Source organism: Molothrus aeneus, chromosome 8, assembly GCF_037042795.1.
Source record: "Molothrus aeneus isolate 106 chromosome 8, BPBGC_Maene_1.0, whole genome shotgun sequence".
NCBI lineage: Eukaryota > Metazoa > Chordata > Aves > Passeriformes > Icteridae > Molothrus > Molothrus aeneus.
The window spans coordinates 13732338-13752998 of record NC_089653.1 but is presented as its reverse complement, the minus strand read 5'-3'; the positions used below and the strand labels follow the sequence as shown (position 1 = coordinate 13752998).

The following is a 20661-nucleotide window of genomic DNA, read 5'->3' as shown; positions in this document are numbered from 1 at the left end:
AATCACCACTGGGCATGCAACATTTTGGCTGCATCCCTCAGCTGAGGGCACAACAAAACCTGCCCAAATCACCTCCCAACCCAAGCTTGGTCTGGCTCATCTTTCCAAAGGCAGCTGCATGAGGGAAGCATCTAGCAGAACGCCCTGTCTATGCTTCATCAGTGCCTCCTGTCTAAACAAGGACCTTATCTCAACCTGGAAAGAGGAATTGGGCCTTTCTTCCCTTTATATCAGGTTTGTTTACTTTACCTTGTCTGCCTACACTTTTTATGGGCCTTTTACTTCCTCTTAGAAAAGGCTGACCCCTGCCACCCAGCTTTTCTAATGTCTGTGACTGCTGTCCTTTGTGCTCCACACAGTCCACGTTTTCTAAAGAGAACTTCAACACTTCATCACCCAATGAGTTGAATCACAAAAGCTGAAGAGAAACAGTGCAAATGAAGCAAATAATTAATCTCAAAGTTGCAAAAATAAATGTTTGCAACTTTGCAAACATTTGCAGCTTCCTCTTAAAACTACTAGGATGCAGATTATAACTAATAAAAGGAAACCTTGGTCTTTTACTACAAATGCAAAGTATAATATTTGATACCTATGGATCTTAACTGGAATTGCTGAACTGAATATATTCAAGAAGTTCAGACATTTGCATTTAGATCCTGCTTGAATAAACTCCTATGATTGCTGAGTGGCCCTTTAAGTCTTCCTTTTGGCCTTAGTAAAATTATTTAAGTGCAAATGAGGCATTGCTTTCTTTGCAGTTTTCCCAGAAAGATTTTGGAAAGTTACCTGATGGAAAGAGGTAAAACAGTGAAAATACTTCAGTGCTATGCAGTTGATTTCTTCTTTCATCACAGAATAATATACACAGAAATCAATTTTCCACATGCACCAAACAACTGACCAAGCACTGACCCAGATATGCCATAAATAAATAAATTATCATTTCAGAAGAAAATTCAGTCTCTCTTCTGAAATGCAATACTGCATTTATTAAGGGGGTTTCTGTGGTAAATAGCAGCTGCTGTACGTCACTATTTGAAATCACAGATTTTATTACCTTATTTCAGAATGTATTGAGTTTATTGGAAAATGTGAAGTGATGATATTCTATTTATAGCTGTGCCATGATGATGAAGTGGCATTACTGTAAAGTATAATTATGGTGAGCTACTACTGGCCTTATTAGAAGCTTGTCTTGACTTTAGTCTCTATTACTAGCTGAGCTTGGAGGCTCCTCTGATTGCAAAATTGCTGTTTTATCTTGGTCTGCCTATCTTTATTATCCTCCTCACCTGTTCTCAAGAATTCTGCAAAATGCAAACATTCGTTTCCTTTTTCCTTATATTTGCAAAGAATAGCATTAGATGGTTTTTAGTGACATTTTAAAAGAGAAAAATAGGAAAGCAAGGCAAAAAATTAATTATTCCTGAAATACCTGTCTTGGGAGGATAATGGCAGGATTAAGAACTGGGTGCAAGTGTGGAATATTTGAGAGGCATTTCCTCCATCCTCCCCAGGCTGCCTACAAAGAAACCACAAGCACTGGTGTGAAGCCACACTGAGGGATGTGAAGCCATAACTGAGGCAGAATATGTAATTATGAAAGGCTTTTGGGAAGGGCTAATGCAGTGACTGATTTGTGAGGCAGAAGGGCAAATTTGCCTCCTCTCCAGCCACTGAAGCTGCAGTGGTGCTGCATGAGACTGCTTGTCTGTGCCCAGCTATTGTGGCTCCCTCATGGTTCCCGCGCCCCTTCTGCTGCCTGCCAGCATGGGTGGACAGATGTGCCACCACCAGTGTCCAAAGCTGGGGCAGGGGTGGCAATTCTTGCTTGCTTGAATCAGAAAGGTTTAAATTTTTCTGCCTCATTGGCTTCAGTGGAGCTGTAAAGCACAGTGCCTCAAGGTTGGCTTTGAAGGCACTACTCTTCTAGCCTTCCTTCAGGCAGAGAGATGGATTATGTGACTTCTCATAACCCTTAGTAACCCTCTCTTCTACACTTTTTTTCCACTGGTTTAATGTCTTAATAGTACTTTCTTGCAAGCAGCTTCATTTCCTGAGTACTCAATCTCTTATGACACATATATTTGCATTAGAGTTCTATTTTTTCCTCAACTTGGTAGTGTTGAGGAAATTCAGACCTTCTCTGAAGTTAAATTTCCTTCTTCTAACCCTCTAGATACATAAGATTTCTGCAGAATTTAACAGGTGTCAGGATAATGTTTTTCATGGGTCCAGAAAGATGTAATTGTTTGAGTAACTTCTTTTAGTTTTAACACAGGCTAATTTCTAATTATCTCAATCATGAGCAGAAATCCTTTAACTGTAGGTCATTTTGAGCATGCTTGGTAAGGATGTTGCCTGAGCATTCCCAAATAGCTAATGAATTGTTAGTTACAACTTAGACTAAAAAGCATCCTTAAGTCTATAGAATTTCCCCTATTTTTTGGCCTTTCATTTCCTTCTGGCTTGTATTCTAGGAAAAAAATAAATAATTTAAATGCTTATAGATTCTTCCCATATTAGTGTAAAATATTGAACTGGGCTATGTATCTTACAGCACCATGTTTGCCTTAGAAAAAGGTATGAAGGATTTATGAAAAACCTTCTGAACAACACTAGTAACAGATTTCATTCACTACCAGTCTAGAGCACATTTAATCATGGTAATCTAGAACTGAAAGAGCCATAGAAGATTAATTACCTGTGGAGTATTCCACCCTCATTTTACATGCTGCCCTCATGTTCCTCTAGTGTTTTACCACAGAATTGCATGAAATCAGGAGATTTCATAAACCTTCAGATCAGCAATGGTCACAAACATTCTTTCCATGCTTGGAAGGTTGAGGACTGTACTAAGCATAATTTTAATAAAGAATAGCTGAACATAGTTACCAGTGAGATAAATTGTAGGAAAGCCACTTTACTGTACCTGCATCCATTTTGATCCCTATTTCTTTCTATTTCTGCTCCCTTTGCCTGGCCCTGCATTCTGAGCAGGGCCACAGCCTGGAATATGTTTGCAGTTCTAGAGATGCCACTTGTTCCTGGGACTGAAGTGCTCAACACTGGCTCAGTCTGGCCTGCAAGGGTTAATGACCAAATTATTGTCAGAGCTGTTGGCTCTCTTTAGCTGCCCATGCTCCATAAGGGAACTATATTACATCCAAGTGGGTTGATCTCCTATTTTTATTCTGAATTTCTGCCTTTTAACACATAAAATGAGTGCTCCCTGGCAGCTCTTAAACAACACCTTTAAAAAGGGGCCTTTAAAACAGGCATTAATTGTAAAAATTGACTAAAATGCAAGTAGTAAGCTAAGGCTCCATCAGATGACACTGAGAGTCCTGGTAGGAAAGTAACCCCCAGATTTTTTGGCCCCTGCTCAGAGTTAAGGGTTTGTCATGTCCCCTGAAAGCAGGACAGCTTCAGAGGTGGGGCAGATGTCTCACCTGCTTGGGAGCCTTTATTCTTTGCAACATAAGGCACACACATGTTTCAAAATACCTAAGGGTAAAAGCTAAACATCTACACTAGGAATTATTATATTGCATACGTAGAGACAAACAGAATTTTCACCACTCTTACAGCTTTTATTCTTTGGTCTTTCGACATGATGAGCTTTCGATGACAGCTTCAACTGATCATTTTGGGGTTATTTCTGCTAAGCCACTGAAGTTCCTGTGAAAGCAAAATTCAGCCCTTATAATCCTGTCCCAACACCCTTTTTGCTGTTTTGCTCATTAGCTATAGGAAATGCCCAATTGCATCTGAGCTCACAGTTGCTCTGGATTCACTGAGTTTGTTCAAACAGAACTGCACTAAAATCCAATTTCTAAGCTTTTGATTTTATAATTAGCAGCCAAAACAGATACAGACTGGATCTCTCAAATACAGATTCATTTTCCTGACAGTGAAAAGAGGTAGAATGTGCACAGGTAAGCTGCTTTGTGTGAATGACTCCAATGTACGTCAAGGACAGAATTTTAAAATTTCAATAATAAGATGGTGAACATTAACATACCCTCTGTAAATCAGGAGACCAGAAATAAGAGTTACTTCAGACATGCTTAATGGGTGCCACCTATTCTGTTAAATTTAACATTATTACACAAGGTATGCCATCAGAATTTCATCTATATAAATACAATTCTGAATTTTCAAGAAACCTTTTTTTGAATGCAGCTCCAACAAAAGAAGACAAAAATGGAAATCAGAGGCAGAGAGTGCACTCAGTTATTTATCCCATGATTTTTGTTGCTTTGAGAAGTTTCAAGCAGAAATAATTTTGGAGTTCAACCTCCCATTAGCCACTAAGCAATTAATAGAATGATCTCAAATTCCTCCCCCATGCCACTTTATTGTATGTACATTTACCCAATTAATCTAAAAAAATGATCTAATTTCTTTTCATGGTAAATAAATACATTGTACAAACAAAGGAACAGCAGCTGATAACTAATTAACTGATATGTCTAATTCATGGTATAATAGAGACCAAATGTATATCATAATCAGGCTTCTGGAGTATTTGATAATACCAGCAACAATGCTTATGAAAATTCTGCCCACACACATTCTACATTTAGGAGAGATTAAAAATATAATGAAAGCAAGGAAAATATTTCTGTGGAATGCAAGAATTCTGGCTCATTCCTCTGTCAAGAGTCAATTTGCATGATGCTGAACTTAGCAGTAAATACAAAATCTGAAACACAAACAGAAAAGATTTTTTTTTTTTTGCAATATATTCTCCTCAAGCTCATGATCTTCAGATCCCATCTGGATTTCCCAGTATTTTTTACCCACTCCCAGCTGTCACTTTATCATCTGTTGTATAAAGCAGATATTTAATTATGGGCTGCTGCGGAAGACATTCAACAGAGATATCCCTACCTACAGCAGAGTGGTGAAAGAACTAATGATGCTTCTTTTCAGTTTCATACACCATTTTTCCCTGATCAAAATATCAGGTTTCATGATTTCACTAATTGATAGCCCAGTACTCAGAAATATCAGAGCTATCAGAGCTGAATAATCAAAATATTATTAGGGCTTTATAAGGCTGTCTACCACAACTAGTCATTAGAGGACTTCAGCTGTGTCTTCCAACTGTTTCCACATACATCTAAATTGCAATGATTTAGTCCTTGAGCCCTGATTAATAAAAGTAGGGTGTGCCAAGTTACTAACTCAGTTTCAGTAATTATGAGGCCTAAGAGAAAGATTTTGAAAAATGACAGAGAAGCTGATTTTTCTTAACCCAGTTTAAAATGAATAAAAATCTTGGCAGTATATGAAGCTAGCACTACTCAAGCACTGAAAAATCAGATTTTATACTGTTTATCAGAGGAGAATATTGACCCCAAGTCATTCCTGTGGCCTCAGGGGAGACAGTGCTTTACAGGTTGCCCTCCTCTATCTGGTTACAGAGAGTCTAAACACAAGAGTTTCTACCTTCTAAAATCTGACAGAAATGACAAGCCTGAATTTATTTTTAACATGTTTGTTAGCATTGGGTGTAGATTAGATCGTAAGCTCTTTCTATTTCTTCCTTATATTAGTCTCATGTCTGATTTAGGGTTAAAATCATCTTCTCATCAGGGATCATATTTTCAGGGATACCTGGAGTGTTTCTAATTTTGCTTTAATATGTTCAAAGACCTTGCAAGAGTAGGTTAGCATTCTAATAAAAATGGCTCTGGATTTCCCTCCTCTATTATGCCATTTAAAGTCACTGACTTTAAGAAACACTATGGACACTCGAGTTTAAAGAAATGTACTTCAGCCTCTAAGCAGCTACAACAGCACCACGATGACAAGGCTGAATTCTAGTACTTAACTGAGTTTTCTAGCAGGTTAGAAGACACTAAAGCTTGGGCAGCCAGCTTTACATTAGCCAGAAATGGTTCTCAAACAAAAATCTGCAAAGAATGTTTATGATGGGATCAGAAATATGCCAACGATGTATTTTTCTATTTATGTATTCTTGAGCAAAAATTTAAATAGATTTATAGCACTACATAATTTAAATAGCAATCATTTGGATTCACTTAAGAAGTTAGGGCCATGAATAAACATAAAATAAATAATTGCATATCCAAACATATCTCTTCTCCTTTAAAGCAACCATGCCTTCATTAGTACACAAACACTGGGCTGCTTGAAAGTCTGAGCAGGATTAGGGCTGGCAGTTTTCCTTCAGGGCCTGCACCAGGACAGGAGGATGTGAAGCTGGTGGCAGCAGCAGCATCATGTTGTTGTTCTATTATTTCTCTAGAGTCTTACATTGTTGTTATCAGATTTCTAAAGTCCATACCTCCTCAGTGTGTTCTTATGGCTGCAGATCTTCACAGCACGGACTCCTTCTTCTGCATGCTCTTCTCTCTCAGTTCAGGGCTCCTCCAAGGCTCTCCCTGACTGGCCAACCCACCCCCTTTTATCCCAGTTATCTTCCTTGGTTACAGCTGCAGCCCAATTAAGGACATCACAGCTCAGCCCATCAAGAACAACCGGGACCTCTGGGGCAAAGCCTCTATACAGATATTCAAATACAAATATTCAAATACAATACATTTCCTCTACTATAGCATCATTCAGCTGCTGCTTGAGCTGGGTGTCTGGGTGCAACAAAAGGCACAGGCATCTTTCAAAATGCCCAAGGACAAGCTAAACATCTACACTAGGAGCTATTGCATGCATACATGCAAACTGAACTCTCACCACTCATACAGCTTTTATTCCTTGTTCTTTCAGACAGGTCCTGTTAAATTTTAAATGTTTGAACACTTCCTCAGATTTGGACATTGTCACTCTATGTCTGTAGAAAGAGCCACTTTGTTGAATTTGCCCTCTAAATAATTTATAATTTGTACTAAAATGGGGGCACATTTTTAGCACTGGAACATCCTTTTCCTGTCCTGCCATTTCCATGGTACAGAGCTATTTGTACAACCACAATCTTTAGGCAGTAATTTTTAAGAAAATGTGATGCTGTATTTGTAGCCTCACGCTATACAATTTAAACCCAAGATTTTTGCAATATTTATGCTTGGCAGTCACAATTGCATACTTGTCCACTGAAAAATTTTGTATCAGCTCTAACAGTCATTGAGGTCTCAGATTTTCTGTTTTAATAGCACAAATACAGGAAAGGAGAAGAATTAAAAACCAGTGCCAGTGTTCAAAACAAGGTATGAACACATACCGCATAAAAAGAGTTCCATGATTAATATCTAAAATACAAATATTTGAAGAAACAAAATTTTGGGAAATTATGTACTGCTTTATCTTTAAAAAACTTAATTAAGTGAGAGATAAAAGAAGTAATTTTTAAATTTTGTATTAAAAGATCCTCAGAATAACCCCTTTCCTTAGAATCAGGCTTTTCATTCATGCACATGTACACCATGGATGAATTAAGAGGAGCTTTGGTGGTGTCCTAGCTGTGCCAATTACAGGAAGCAGGAATGGCACCTGCCATATGTGAAGTTATGACAAGAGAGACCAAAACTAATGTAAAGCTTAGTGTTGACACAGGAAGGAAGGAAAAAGCACCCTGCACTGATTGCTGCTTCATGTGCTGCAGGTTGTTCTGTGTGCCACCTGGCTTTTCAACAATGAGGAGCAATTATTTACAAAGGTCACAGAATCTCCAAAAAATTCTCCTCAAAGTACTTCAATTGGTGTGGGATTGCTACTCTCATTGAAATTAGTTCTTTTGTTACTACCCTCTTTCTGTATAAAACACAGACTAGGCTGTGATTGAATAGGGACATCCCTTGCCTGTGCTCCCTCCTTGCCTTCACACTCTGCTCTAAAGATGCACAAAGATTAAAAAAAGAAAAATTATGGATATATATATATATATATATATATATATATATATATATATACATATACATGCATATAGACGTTAAAGTAAGTTGCTAGAAGGCAATTTATGCTTTGACAGCATCTCATTACCCTGGGATTTCACAAGGGCTGACCCTTTAACACTGCTTTTGTCAAATATTTCCCACTGGAACTGTTTCTTTATTTTTCAGCCTCTGACAGCCTTTAAGAAATCTAAATTCTATAGCTTTCCAGATAAAAAACCAGGCTACAACCTGACCTCACTAAGAGTAGCAATTAGGAAGTGAGAAACCTGAGTTTATAGTAACAGGAAGTTTTTTAGGAGAAACCCAGGAGGACAAACACTAGTACCAAGACTTAATCTTGTCAGTCCAGCACCTTTCTTTAAAATCAAAGAGAAAGACCACCCTATTTCTATTTCCAGTTACCAATAGATTTCAAATAGAGATTACAGGATTGTTGCTACCTGTTCCATAGAAAGGACACTGCTTTTCAATTCTTTGTTTTCCCTTACAGCACCGACTGGCAAAAGTGAAAAGATCACATAGGGCAACTAAAATAGTGCTTTTTCTTCCAGGCAGAGAATGAGGAAGAAAGAGAGAGAGATATCTGTGCAGGACAGTTTATAAGACTGAAATACCTCAGCAATGTTGGCTCTCTGAGCTATATTGAGGCCAAGACCTTTTGAGCAGGGCCCATAATCCTTGGGTCATTGACCAGCTTTACCTCCCACAGCTTATAAACACTCTCTTGGTCCCCCCTTCTCTGGTCAAGGCCTCACACTCAGTAAAACCCTTTCCATCAAATCTTTTCCACTGTTGCTTTTCCCTCCCCTGCGTTTGCCCAAAATTCCCCCTTACCCTATACAGCCTGTACAGAGTTGGTACATTGCAGTATTTTGTTCAATCTGTTTTAAGTAATGCATATGATATTGCTGACTTAAATCAAAATTACATCAATTACTCAATGAGGTCATGCTTCCTACAGGTATTTGCTACTCAGCAAAACATTTGTTATGATTCAGTCCATTCTACCCTCAGACTTTTACTCACAGGATAGACAGCATTTCACTCAGTACTCCTATAATACTCTATCAGATGAATCCTTTTATCCTAAAAAAAAAAAAAAAGGACAGAATTAATATTTTGAGCTTAACACGTAATTTCTTTTTCTTATGGCTGCAAGGTAAGGAAAGTCCTAGTGGACTTAGATGGACCATTAACTATAAAAAGTCACCACCAGGGTTCTATTTCAAGCCAAAACTGAAAGATCAAGTGGATAAAATCATCCCCCAGGTGAAGCACTTCAATACAAATGAGGAGAAGCAGGGTATTCTGCTGCCCATATATCTGATGACTGTATGACTAACTTCCACATGTGCCTTGCTGAATTCTGGCAGAGGGCTGGACTGCTCAGTCTATTGTTGCTCAGGCAGCAGGATGACTTTGTTATGGCAGGGGATGTGGGGCAGCTTCTCCAACAAAGGCAGGTATCAGAGCAAATTGGTGACTGAAGAAACAGGGCTTGAATGAGCTTATGACCTGCTTGTCCATAGGCAGACAATGCATCAAATAGGGATTGGAGTAATTTGTTCTGTAGGATATTCAGATTTTTATTCAGCACATATCACTGCCTCGTGAATCAGCTATGGTTTCTTACCTTGATATACTGGGAAAATGAAGCCCTTTCTGTTTAATAAGAAAGAAAGGTATTTCTACTGCCATATAAAAATAGTAGAGATGAATTAAACATTACACCTTAACTAAAGCGTATTCCAGACAAAGCATACTATACAACATTCATGCTTAGGTGGTATGTCATGAATCAGCAGCTTTAAATCCTTCCTTTGAAAATAATTGCTGGTACTTTGTTTCTTTGAGTGAAATATGCTTTTAGATGCAATTTAATGGTTGAAGATTGTACATATCTCTTCAGTATAAGCAAGCCAGAATTTTATTATTTAACTATGTCCTTTAATTACAGGATTAATCTTCAAAGCATTGTGAAGTACATTTGCAAAGTCACAGAGAGAATAAAAGGCTTATAGAGGATAAAAACCTCACAGAGCATAAGAGGTAGCAATGGTGTAAGTGAATGGTGATAATGAAAAGATACACATATGCTCTAGCTATACTTTACACTGAGATTACAAGGCATAGGGATGAAGGAACCGTGATGCTTTTGTCCCTTTACACTGGCAAAGCTACTGGGGCAGCTGTCCTTACAAGGCTACTGGAACATTTTACAATCAGCTCTTTCCCAAAACTGCTTGCTGTGCATCAGCTGCTCAGGGTCATCCTCACTGGGGGAGCTGTGATGTATCACAAACCTCGAGTACAGCTCTTTTTCAGTAGACGCAGGAGGCAGGAACTGATTTACTGTAGTGGACCCTATAATTATTTCAGACTATTAAGTTAAAATCTCACAATTTTCCTTCACTTTTCAATGAGACCTTGAGATGACACTTGGTTACCCTGAACCCTCTGATTCCTCCAGTGGAGGAAAGAACATATTACAAGCTAATGTCAAAACCAGTTTGAAATTGGAACAAAACTATGTGATGCTGGAATATTTGCTCCAACATCTGTTGCCATTTTGCATAAAAAGAACGTATTTAAAATCAACTTAATTTGTACTTGACCGACTAAGAAAAGAAACAAGTCACTACTGGACTCCCTGAATTTCATGTCATGAATAAATTATCTACCTTGAAAGGAAACAAGACAGTTATTTCTTTCTAATAAAGATATCAGATCTCTTCCTTTGTCTGTCATACTGCAGGTGTTTGAGCTCAGCACCTGTGATTACATTATGTAGGATTCTTTTTTATGCTATTTTTTGCTTCATTAAAAATTCTTCATTGATTCATCACATCAATCTTTTGACAAGAAATCTAACCTAGTGATATCAGGAACACTGAGTATAAGTTATCTGAGGATACTGGTTAATTAGTCTCTGATGGATTAATATCTGTGCAAATAATTAGCATAAAATATATGCAGTATTTATCTAAAATAAGTGGCTCATTGGCCATATGTGTAGCTATGTACCTCATGCAGGATATACTTCTAGACACTAATATTTCTTTTAGGTACAAAAATAAGTTCATTATTTTCCCTCTTAGGCATTAAAAAATTGTGACTAATGCCCAGAAGCTCATAGTATTGTTTTTAAAATGTAAACAATTTTCTAAACACAATACAAAAAAACTGCATTGGTTCATTTTCTGTAAACTCCCACAGTGCTCTGAAGTTCAATTGTCGTAGTTACATGTTTCATAAAACAACAGAAATCTTGGGAGAAAAAAATCATTGTGGGAGGGTGAAAGGATCCAAATGATTTGGTCAAACATCAGGGGGAATTCAGAGGCAGCCAGGGCAGGCAGGAGAGCATCTCTTGTGTTTAAAGCAATGCTGCCTACTTGCTTCATCTTGACACCACTGGAACGTGTGGTACCAACACCCCCACCTCTCCCTGAGCTCAGCAGCTCCTGGCTGGAGCCCTGCCTCTCTTCACAGCCCTGCTGCAGCCTCCAAACGCCCTGAGGAAGGGCAGTGACTGCCAGCAGTAACAACTGCATGAGCTGCTTGGTGCCACAGAGAGAAACCCAAGCACCAGCATTCCAAACCCAAATGTGCCTGATGTATCCCAGTATCAGTGTTCCAAACCCAAATGTGCCTGATGTATCCCAGTATCAGTGTTGCAAACCCAAAATGTGCCTGATGCATCCCAGCACCAGCGTTCCAAACCCAAATGTGCCTGATACATCCCAGTATCAGTGTTCCAAATCCAAATGTGCCTGATGCATCCCAGTATCAGGGTTCCAAACCCAAATGTGCCTGATGTATCCCAGTATCAGTGTTCCAAACCCAAAATGTGCCTGATACATCCCAGTATCAGTGTTCCAAACCCAAATGTGCCTGATGTATCCCAGCACCAGCCTTCCAAACCCAAACGTTCCTGATGTATCCAGCGCCGGGAGTGGGGCCGGCGGGGCCGCGAGGGGGAGCGGCAGCGCCGCGGTTCCGCAGCCCCGGGGAGCTCCGCATCCTTCAGCCGGCACCGCAATCCCCTCCCGGAGCTGCAGCCCTGCCGGTCCCGCAATCCCCTCCCGGAGCTGCAGCCCTGCCGGACCCGCAATCCCCTCCCGGAGCTGCAGCCCTGCCGGTCCCGCAATCCCCTCCCGGAGCTGCAGCCCTGCCGGACCCGCAATCCCCTCCCGGAGCTGCAGCCCCGGCGGTCCCGCAGGCTGCAGGTTTGGGATGCTGGGCGGTGCGGCTGCCCTGCGGTGCCAGGGCCGCTCCCGGCTGGAAGAGTCGCTGTGCTGACAGCGGGAGAATCCAGCGGTGCACATCTGCCTGGGTAGGCAAGTTGTCTGTGTGCACCTGCTTCCCTGCCATGAGTGGGTATATGTATGTTACATTTAATATCATTACTACCAGGTTTGGTGACAGACTGAGAAAAACCTGGGATTTCTCCCTCAGCTTGCTAATACTTTGATTTCTCAGCTACAAATCACGCCGTGCTTTCTAGCCCCAACAATACAGACTAAAGTCATGAAACAGCCACACTGCTGTCCTGCCCTCACCGATGTTCCCTCAGACACAGTCATGCTGCTGCTGCAAGGAAATCCATTCCAGATCCACTTGTGACAGCTGGGTGTCAGAGTTAAAACACATTGCAGAGGAGAGAGCAAAGCTTGTCTCCATTAGCACATCCCTGCTCTGTGGCCACAGCACACAGCAGTCTCCAGCACTGCTGCTTTGATTAAATGTACTCCTGGTACACTTAAAATAGGTTTTCACACAGAACATTGTGGTCTCTCTGAAGGACGGTTTGACATCTGAGTTGCTCATCTGAATGTGGCACACATTCTGTCATTCCCATTTCATTTTGGAAACCAAATTTCACTAGGCTCCATACAAGTCCTGCACACTGTTAATTTTCAGCTCGAGCAGTGCAGAGTCATGAAACTGTAGCAAAGATGGTGCTCCTTATGGCAACAAAGTGCGAGGGTATCAGATGACTCAGAGCCTTTCCTTCTCTTATGCTGTCTTTATGTCATATTTAGTTGTTAATTAATTAGAAGATATGAATTGAAATGTCTTCCCTCTCTTAGCAAAACTTGTGTATGAATTTTAATAATCATGCAGCACAGAGCTCCAAACTGCGCCTGACATACAGCTGAACAAGGGTTATGTTGTTACATTTAAGTCCTAATCCTTTTTCTTCTTAAGTACAGACAGATGTGTTTAATCTATTTAAATTTGCCTTAATTGTTTGAGTCTATAGAAAGCTGACTGTACTTTCTGCTTTAATTTGAGTGATTCCAAGAAATTAATATGCACTAAGCTGTTTCCCTAGATATTGCAGAGTTCTGTTAGCAGTTACAGTGACTAAGCAGACACAAAGTACATTCCCTGCTGATGTAAAGAAGCCCCGTGGTGTTTGCCACTGCCTGTTTTACCTTGATATCCAGAGACAGATGAGGCTCTGTCATGGTTTTAGGCTGCAAGCAGCCATCTAACTCCTCTATTCCCCTATGCCACTTGTTCCCTCTGACATCAGTCCCTTCCCAAGTGTGGGATCGATGCCAAGTTGCCTGTACCTGATTTTCATCCTGGACACCATGTGAGGAAAACTGGTTGCTCTTCCTTACACAGTTGCAGTGAACCAAGTAATGACTTTTGTCATGTGTCACCTGGACATTTACCCCTTCACATGCAACACTAAGCTCAGCAAAAGAACTTTATTCTGTGTTAAAAATAAAGGTAATGAAAATAAATGAGAGAAAATGCAAAATTGCCTACAAGGTAGCCAGATGGGCAGCCTACTTTAATGTCCTCATTTGATCCCACACATGAAAGAATTTTTATTTATGTCCTCTTGCATTTCCTTTAAGCCAGAACTTAAACAATTATTTTTGGCCCTATTGTCTATGACAAAATAATTCCCAAGATAATTCTTTTTCCATCAAAGCATTAATTTTTCACTGTGACTTTACCCAGATTAAAATTTAAACACCAAAGTCTAATATTGTTTCTGTTACCTAATTAAGTGTGAAATACTTTAAATGGAACACTAATGGAATAACATCCTTAAGTGTTTTCTGCAAATCTGGGATTCAATGTCTTCATCACAAATACATAAAGGCTCCTAAAAAACTCTCATATGTTAAGTGCTCAAGACAAACCACTGTGAACTGAGGTATCACTTCTGCCATATTTGCAAAATTTTTTTTTCCTCATATTGATGTGTTTTATTCAATTAATATTGTTCCTGGAAGTTAACACAAATTAGAAAGCTAAAGGCTACTGAACACATAAAAAGTTCTGAATCCATAGCTCTGCTCCTCTGACCTCATGAAATCTGATTGCCACGAGGTAAATCCTTACCTGCCAGTGCAGGACAGTGTCAGACTCCTGGGAAATGGAACAGAATGCACAACTTCCCCTGTCGTCCTCAGTCACTAGGAAAAAAAGAACAGATTTGGGTCTTTCTAAGCAATGGATCATGTTTTCTGAACCTTTATTTACATTATTTTTATTGCCACAAGCATTTTCTCTCCCCTTTTGACTGTCTCCTTGGTTCATGGAATTTTGTTTTCAGGAGGAAAATGCAGAACTGAGGGAAGAGGGAACGTCTAAGTTCTAGATAAAGTCCAGGTCCTACTTTCCTTATCTGTCAAACTGTCTCTTCTGTTTTGTCAGACATTCATGTGCATGATCCTGGTCTCACTGCCATGAAATAAATCTTTAACAATGTAACTTAATGGAAATATCCAAGTATGTACAAAGGTGCAAATAAAGTCAGAATCTGACCTAGAGGCTCATACTTTACCAGGTGTTTGTATCTAACTCATTTGAGTTCCAGACTTGGTTTTTTTTTCCTTCCCTACAACACTCCAAATAGAATTTTTTGGAATAGAAACTTCTCCAGTTTGAATGAATGGGTTTTTTTTAAGTGAGAAAAATCCATTTGGCTGTATTCCAGTTATATAAATAAAATCTTTACTGACTTTAAATTTTTTTTATGTATGTATTCCCTTTCACAGGTGTCACAGAGATTGCTTTTATTCATGAAATTTATCATGCAAAGAATATATGCTTAAACTCAAATATTGTGACACAATTAAAAAATTTTGTATGCAAAAAATAGCTTTGCTTACATGCACTTAGATAAGAATATATTCCAAATTGAGGAAGAAGAATAACCATCTCAAGAAGTAAAAAAAGCAAAACCATATTTTCATTTTAAGATCCCTCTACCACACCCTATATTTGGGGATACACATGGAGATGGGGAAAAATTGTTGGTTTTTTCTCAGATATCTTTTAAAGGAGTCTTTCTAGTATTGAGTGGGTTTTAAATCCATTTTATTGGAATAGGATCAGGTCTAAATTGTGTTTTGCTTCATTGATGTCTGATGTGTCTAAATATTCATGAGTCAACACCTGGGGTTGGCTATTTTCTAAAATCTCTATAACTGTTATTGCAGTTTTATCTGTGGACTGTGATGTCTCATTTGAATTCATGAGACCTGTTATAAATTTTAAATATATATGAATTGATATTAAAGTCTAATGAAGAACAAGAGTCCCACCTGCTACCTGCAATTTAGTACTACCTGCAGGAATCTAAGCAGTGAAGATGGAAACTTGATTGTTTGTTAAAACTTCAGATTTGTTTTGATCATTCCTTCTAATCCCTGTTGATAAAAATCATGTTCCAAAATGGCTCCTTTCCAGATTTCTGCAGAGATCTTGGAGCTTTCAGCCACTAAAAGTTTGGCAGAGCATCTAACTGCCATATTTTTGTTAAAGAGGAAAACTACTTAGATTCCCTGAGAGGAGTCTGTTTTATAGGCAACTTTGCTCACAGATCAGGCTCTCTTTTATGCTTTCTTATTTCTGAGATATGCAAAACAAATTTTATTTACAGTTCTCAGCTTAGTTTTGTGTCATAAGAATTGCAAACCAATTTACTTGCACATTCATAGCACCTAAAAGATGAAAGGTATTTGTCGTGGTACCAAGTAATATATTTATTCTCACTTTTAAATACTTTTCAGAACTGCTTTTCCACCAAATTCCACTGAGAGTTATTTCTGAGCTCAGACAGAGAGGAAGATTCAGCTCTCCAAAGTGACCACAGAGAGGTTGTGAATATCAGGGCATTTAGAACATGATGGTGTCCTTGGTAGGATCCTGGTGTCCCCTGCCTAGGGATAAGAGGACACCACAAGATACTTTTATAGTGCATTTTAAATTGCTCTTTAAGATTAGATTTGTGGTGAAGGGAGGGAAGTTCACCCCTGATAGCAGCAAGGCTGGTGCTTTACAGTGTGGCATCCAGCATGAAGAGAATAGAACAAACACAAATGTTTTCTTTGTGTGAGTCTAGCCCCAAATCTGAAATCTGCTATCAGCTCTCTGTATGAGACCAAACTCGTTAATGGGCTGAGACTGCAACAGTTCATAATCATCACCATGTTCCCTGGAAAAGCATGAAAACACAGGGCTGAAGTCTGGTCCTTGGCTATTATCACTGTTCTCACACAGCAATTTTCCATGTTTATAACAAAAGGAAAAAAGAGAAAGTACTTGGAAGATTTCTTTCCTTGTTTCTTTCTCTGACAAGTGGAAGAAAACAAGCAGAAATCTGTAGTAAGATTACAGAGTACTGCAGAAAATCTGGGGTAACAGGGAGTCAGACACAGATAATAGAAAGATATTTTTTTTTAAAATTCAGTTGAAAGCAGAATATCATAATGAGCCAAAAATGTTCGATTTTCCCTAGGTGCATCAATCTCCTTTACTAAAGACAGTTTTAAACTGTCAGTATTGGCCCCTTGCTCCAGCCTCCAACATGCACCATAATTAAAGAACTTCCATCTCCATAGCACCAAAAACTCTGGAATCAGCTGCAGTATTTCCCTTGGCAGACACATTTAAGTGACTTTCTCCCTGCAGCAGCAGAGAGGTGGGAAGGAGAGGCAGCAGCAAAGCTGACTTGTTACAGCTCCTGCAACTTGCACAGAAGAAAAACTTCTGCTTTGCTAACAGAAATCTGAGTGTTTTACAAATGGCACAACAGATGCTGTGCACTGATGAGAACAATGCAGACAGTGATGCTGCAGAAACTCCTCAGGCAGAAACGTCACGTCCTGAACATCTCACATGTGAATGGCCACAGCAATGATTTTGAGAACGTTTGGCCATGCCCTAAGCTAAGCTCCTGCACTGTCTGAAGTATTCCTTGGGGTTTTCATTTCCAGATGGAGAAACAATAGCTCTGGGTTCATCATGTCATGTTCAGGATGACATCTTCCTCAGTGAAACACCCCCTGTCACAAAAAGACAGTGCCAAGCGTTGGGTGTGAGCCCAGTACATGAGGTGGAAATGGAAACCACAGCCTTCTGCTGCTGAGACAGCAGCCAAGAGTTGACTCATCCCAAGACCTTCCCACAAATCCTTGTACACTGCTTTTTACATTAGAAAACTGATATTGATACAAATATGTGCTGCCAGGATGAGGGTGGCAAGATGGGAGTAAGGAGAACAACCACAGAAATAAGCATCCAGATAATTTTCTGGATTATGAGCGCTCTTTGAGCATTCCTGGAAGTTTACAAGGCTGTCACAAATGTTAATTAAAGCTGAATACAAAGTAATATTTAGAACTAGAACTAAAGATCAATACTACCTGAAAGATAAATCAGGACCCTTCTTTGGCAAATGGGTTGCCAGAGGAATGGCTGGCCAAGAATGCATTCAGAGCTGATCTGTGCTAGACATACTGTTTAGCTGCATTATCTGATGCTACCTCTTCTTCTGATTCAAGGTCTGCCTCATTTGTCAGGTCCTGTCCTTTACTCTCCAAACACAATGGCAAAGTGATTGCCAGTGATTTTATGCTTTTCTGTGCCCAGGACAATGGGACTGTTCAGCTGTCTGAAAGAGCTAATACATACTTTATGATGAGAAAGGAACAGCCAGAGCCACCAAGGAAAGGTGGGATTCTTTTCATCACTCTATAGCATCTTCAGCAGCAAAAAGCATCTTTAATACCACAGCTTTAAGGTGCCTGAGGTTTTCTTAAGGTAGAAAAGCATGGCACATTGAGACAAAAAGATTCTCAGACACTTAATCCAGTTAAAATATTCAAGATTCATTCTGAATTTTATTAGTCCACTGTGATTCAAAATGTTAAATGCTTGATCAAACACTATCAGACAGAATGACTTCAGTAGCCATCTGTGACAATGAAAGTGAAGTAATTGCACAGTGGGCTCCTACAACAGCATATAATCTCCTCAAGTCTTAAAGAGGGACCAGTTCAACACTTGCCTGGCCTTTTGCAGGCAGCCTCTGATATGTTGATGCATTTCATACTCATTAGAGACTATATCATAGCTCACTACAATTTAAGGAAAGCCTTCTTATTGCAAAAAACTTCAAAAAGAAAAGAGGACATGTGCAGAAAAAGAAATTAACTTGGAAAAAATTAAAATGGAACCACTATTGTCAGAGAGCACTAAAGACAGAGGCACAAACCTGCAGTGGACCTGCATCCACCATCCTTCCAAGAGATACCTGCTGGTCAATCATGTCTGAGGGACAGCTTTAGTAAAAAAATAAGTGAATTTTTTTGTCTCTGTCTTTTCTTTTGATTTCAAAAGCTGTAGAATGTAAGGGGTGAAATGCACTTCATTAAAGGCAAAAGAATACCTCCTGCTTATTTCTAAGTAAGCTTATAATTTCAACCAACCTTGTATTTTCAAGGCTGGAAAGCAAATGCCTTCTGCCCTGGGAGGAGCTCACCCAGTTTGCTGATGTTGCTGAAGATCATGCTCAGCCACCCTCAGAGGCTGTGAGACTCCATGGACGTGGTCAGCATTTGACCCTGGTAGGGGAATGGCCTGCACAGTCCTTGGTCTGAAACCCTGCAAAAGGCAGAAATGAAATTACTGAGTGCTCCCTGCAAGGGCAGCAGGCCAGGCCAAGATCAGCATGCACAGAGCATTGCTACACCTTCTGGGGGCACAGAAAATCATCACCTACCTGCAGTACCCGTAAGAGAAACTCTAAAAAAGAGTTAAACTACTATAGGAAAAACTTAAAAAATGTGGTAATGGCGCACAGACATGTAGCTATAGGCTCTATTTATAATTTATGGTTTACAGATTTATAGTGTGAAACTGCAGTATTATGCAGTATGATTTACAGTGTGAAACTGCTGTTCATACTGTCAAGTATGAAAAAAGCAAGTTTCTAGGTCTTTTTTTTTCTTATTAAACAATAAAGTTACATAAGTGTGAACAGCATCTTCTAAAGTGAAACTAACATTTTCACTTTGAATATGGGAATATTTAATAAGAGATAAATATACTCACTGTAGTTAATGAGCTGTTCAGTCATATTCTGCTCCTAAAATATCAGCTTGAACCCCAGCTCTACTGGGAAAAAAATAAAATAGGGAGAAAAGTGAAGCAAAGAGCATCCAGATTTAAAAAAACCTTAAAAATTGAGAGAATAAAGAGTGAAGAAAAAAAAAAGAGGATGGAGACACAGCATTTTACTGGAAAATACAATGTTTTCTCAAGATGAAATCTGTTAGAGGTGATGCAAAATCTCTTTTGTTGTACACAGGATTTGCAGTGAGCCCTGTAAAAATTTAGAGAGTGAATTTAAACTAGTATTTTAGGATCCATCTTCCCCAGTACATGTCTGGAAAATGTGACTTTAAAATGTGCTTTGCATTGGCAGGGGAACAAAAAAGAAAAAAAGAGAAAGAGGGAGGAAGAATAATCACAACAGAAAATAAGAAAAGTGAGTCAAGAGCTTCAGAGAGGTTTGCAAGTAATTCACAAAAAAACTCAGTTACCACAGTAGAAATTACATCTGAGCATAAGCATCTCTAGAATGGTTTTAAGAATTTCTAGGATCACAGTAAGATAGGTGTTCTTCCTTTTGTAGAACAGGGAAATCTGAAGCTAAAATATTCAGTTCCAATCACAGTTATCTCAGTGTTTGTGCCAAGGCAAAAGGAAGTCAACTGAGACTCCAATATGTTTAGCTTCAAAATTCTGGTAAATGACTTGAAGGTGTACTGGCCTTCATGAGTGTCTGGACACAGTCAGCCCCCATTCACAAAAGAGAAAGTGACATTAAAACAACTCTTACAATTAAAACTTACAATTAAAGAAATGTTTCATCTGATCACTTTTGTTGTGATCCTGCTGTTCTAATAGCACAACTGAGAGCCCACAGAAAGGCCTCATATTAACAACAATTATTTACACTTGCAAATAGCATTGAAAGCACATGGATTTTAAACCATAAATCACTATAAATCAAATACCTCATGTTCAAAGTGGGCATCATTCACTTCTCTTCCAATGAACTGTTTTCCTGAGTATCTGTTTTTCCTGCTGTTCCTTCTACTGCTCTGTGATTGTAGGTATAGGTTTAATCACACTTGATGTAGTGCCAAATTTTAGGCAAACAGATCCAATCAAGCTTTTTAAGAGAGTCTGGCCCTGTAAGTGCACAATAGGGGTGAACTCATGGTTCACATGGCTCAGATGATGGTGACATTTAGAATTGTGTCTAGAGGCTGTAAACACAGGGATAGACATTTTTTCTCATAAATAACAAAAGAAACAAAACTACTTGGAAGTCTAGAGTATCTGGAAGAAAGAGAGTGAATGATTCATGGGGAGACATCACATTTGCAAGATCATGCTGTGGACAAACTCACTTCCAGCCGCATTCACGGAAATGTTGTTCTTGGCTTAACCT

General features: G+C 39.2%; 1 long non-coding RNA gene across 1 annotated transcript; it reads right to left on the bottom strand.

Moving 5' to 3' along the window:
- Positions 1 to 8903: 8903 nt before the first annotated feature.
- LOC136559730 (uncharacterized) lies at positions 8904 to 18787 on the bottom strand. Its single transcript, XR_010784041.1, has 3 exons — positions 18629 to 18787; positions 14253 to 14326; positions 8904 to 8969 (listed from the first exon to the last, which is right to left on the bottom strand). It is a non-coding gene; the product is annotated as an uncharacterized lncRNA (long non-coding RNA).
- Positions 18788 to 20661: the final 1874 nt, after the last annotated feature.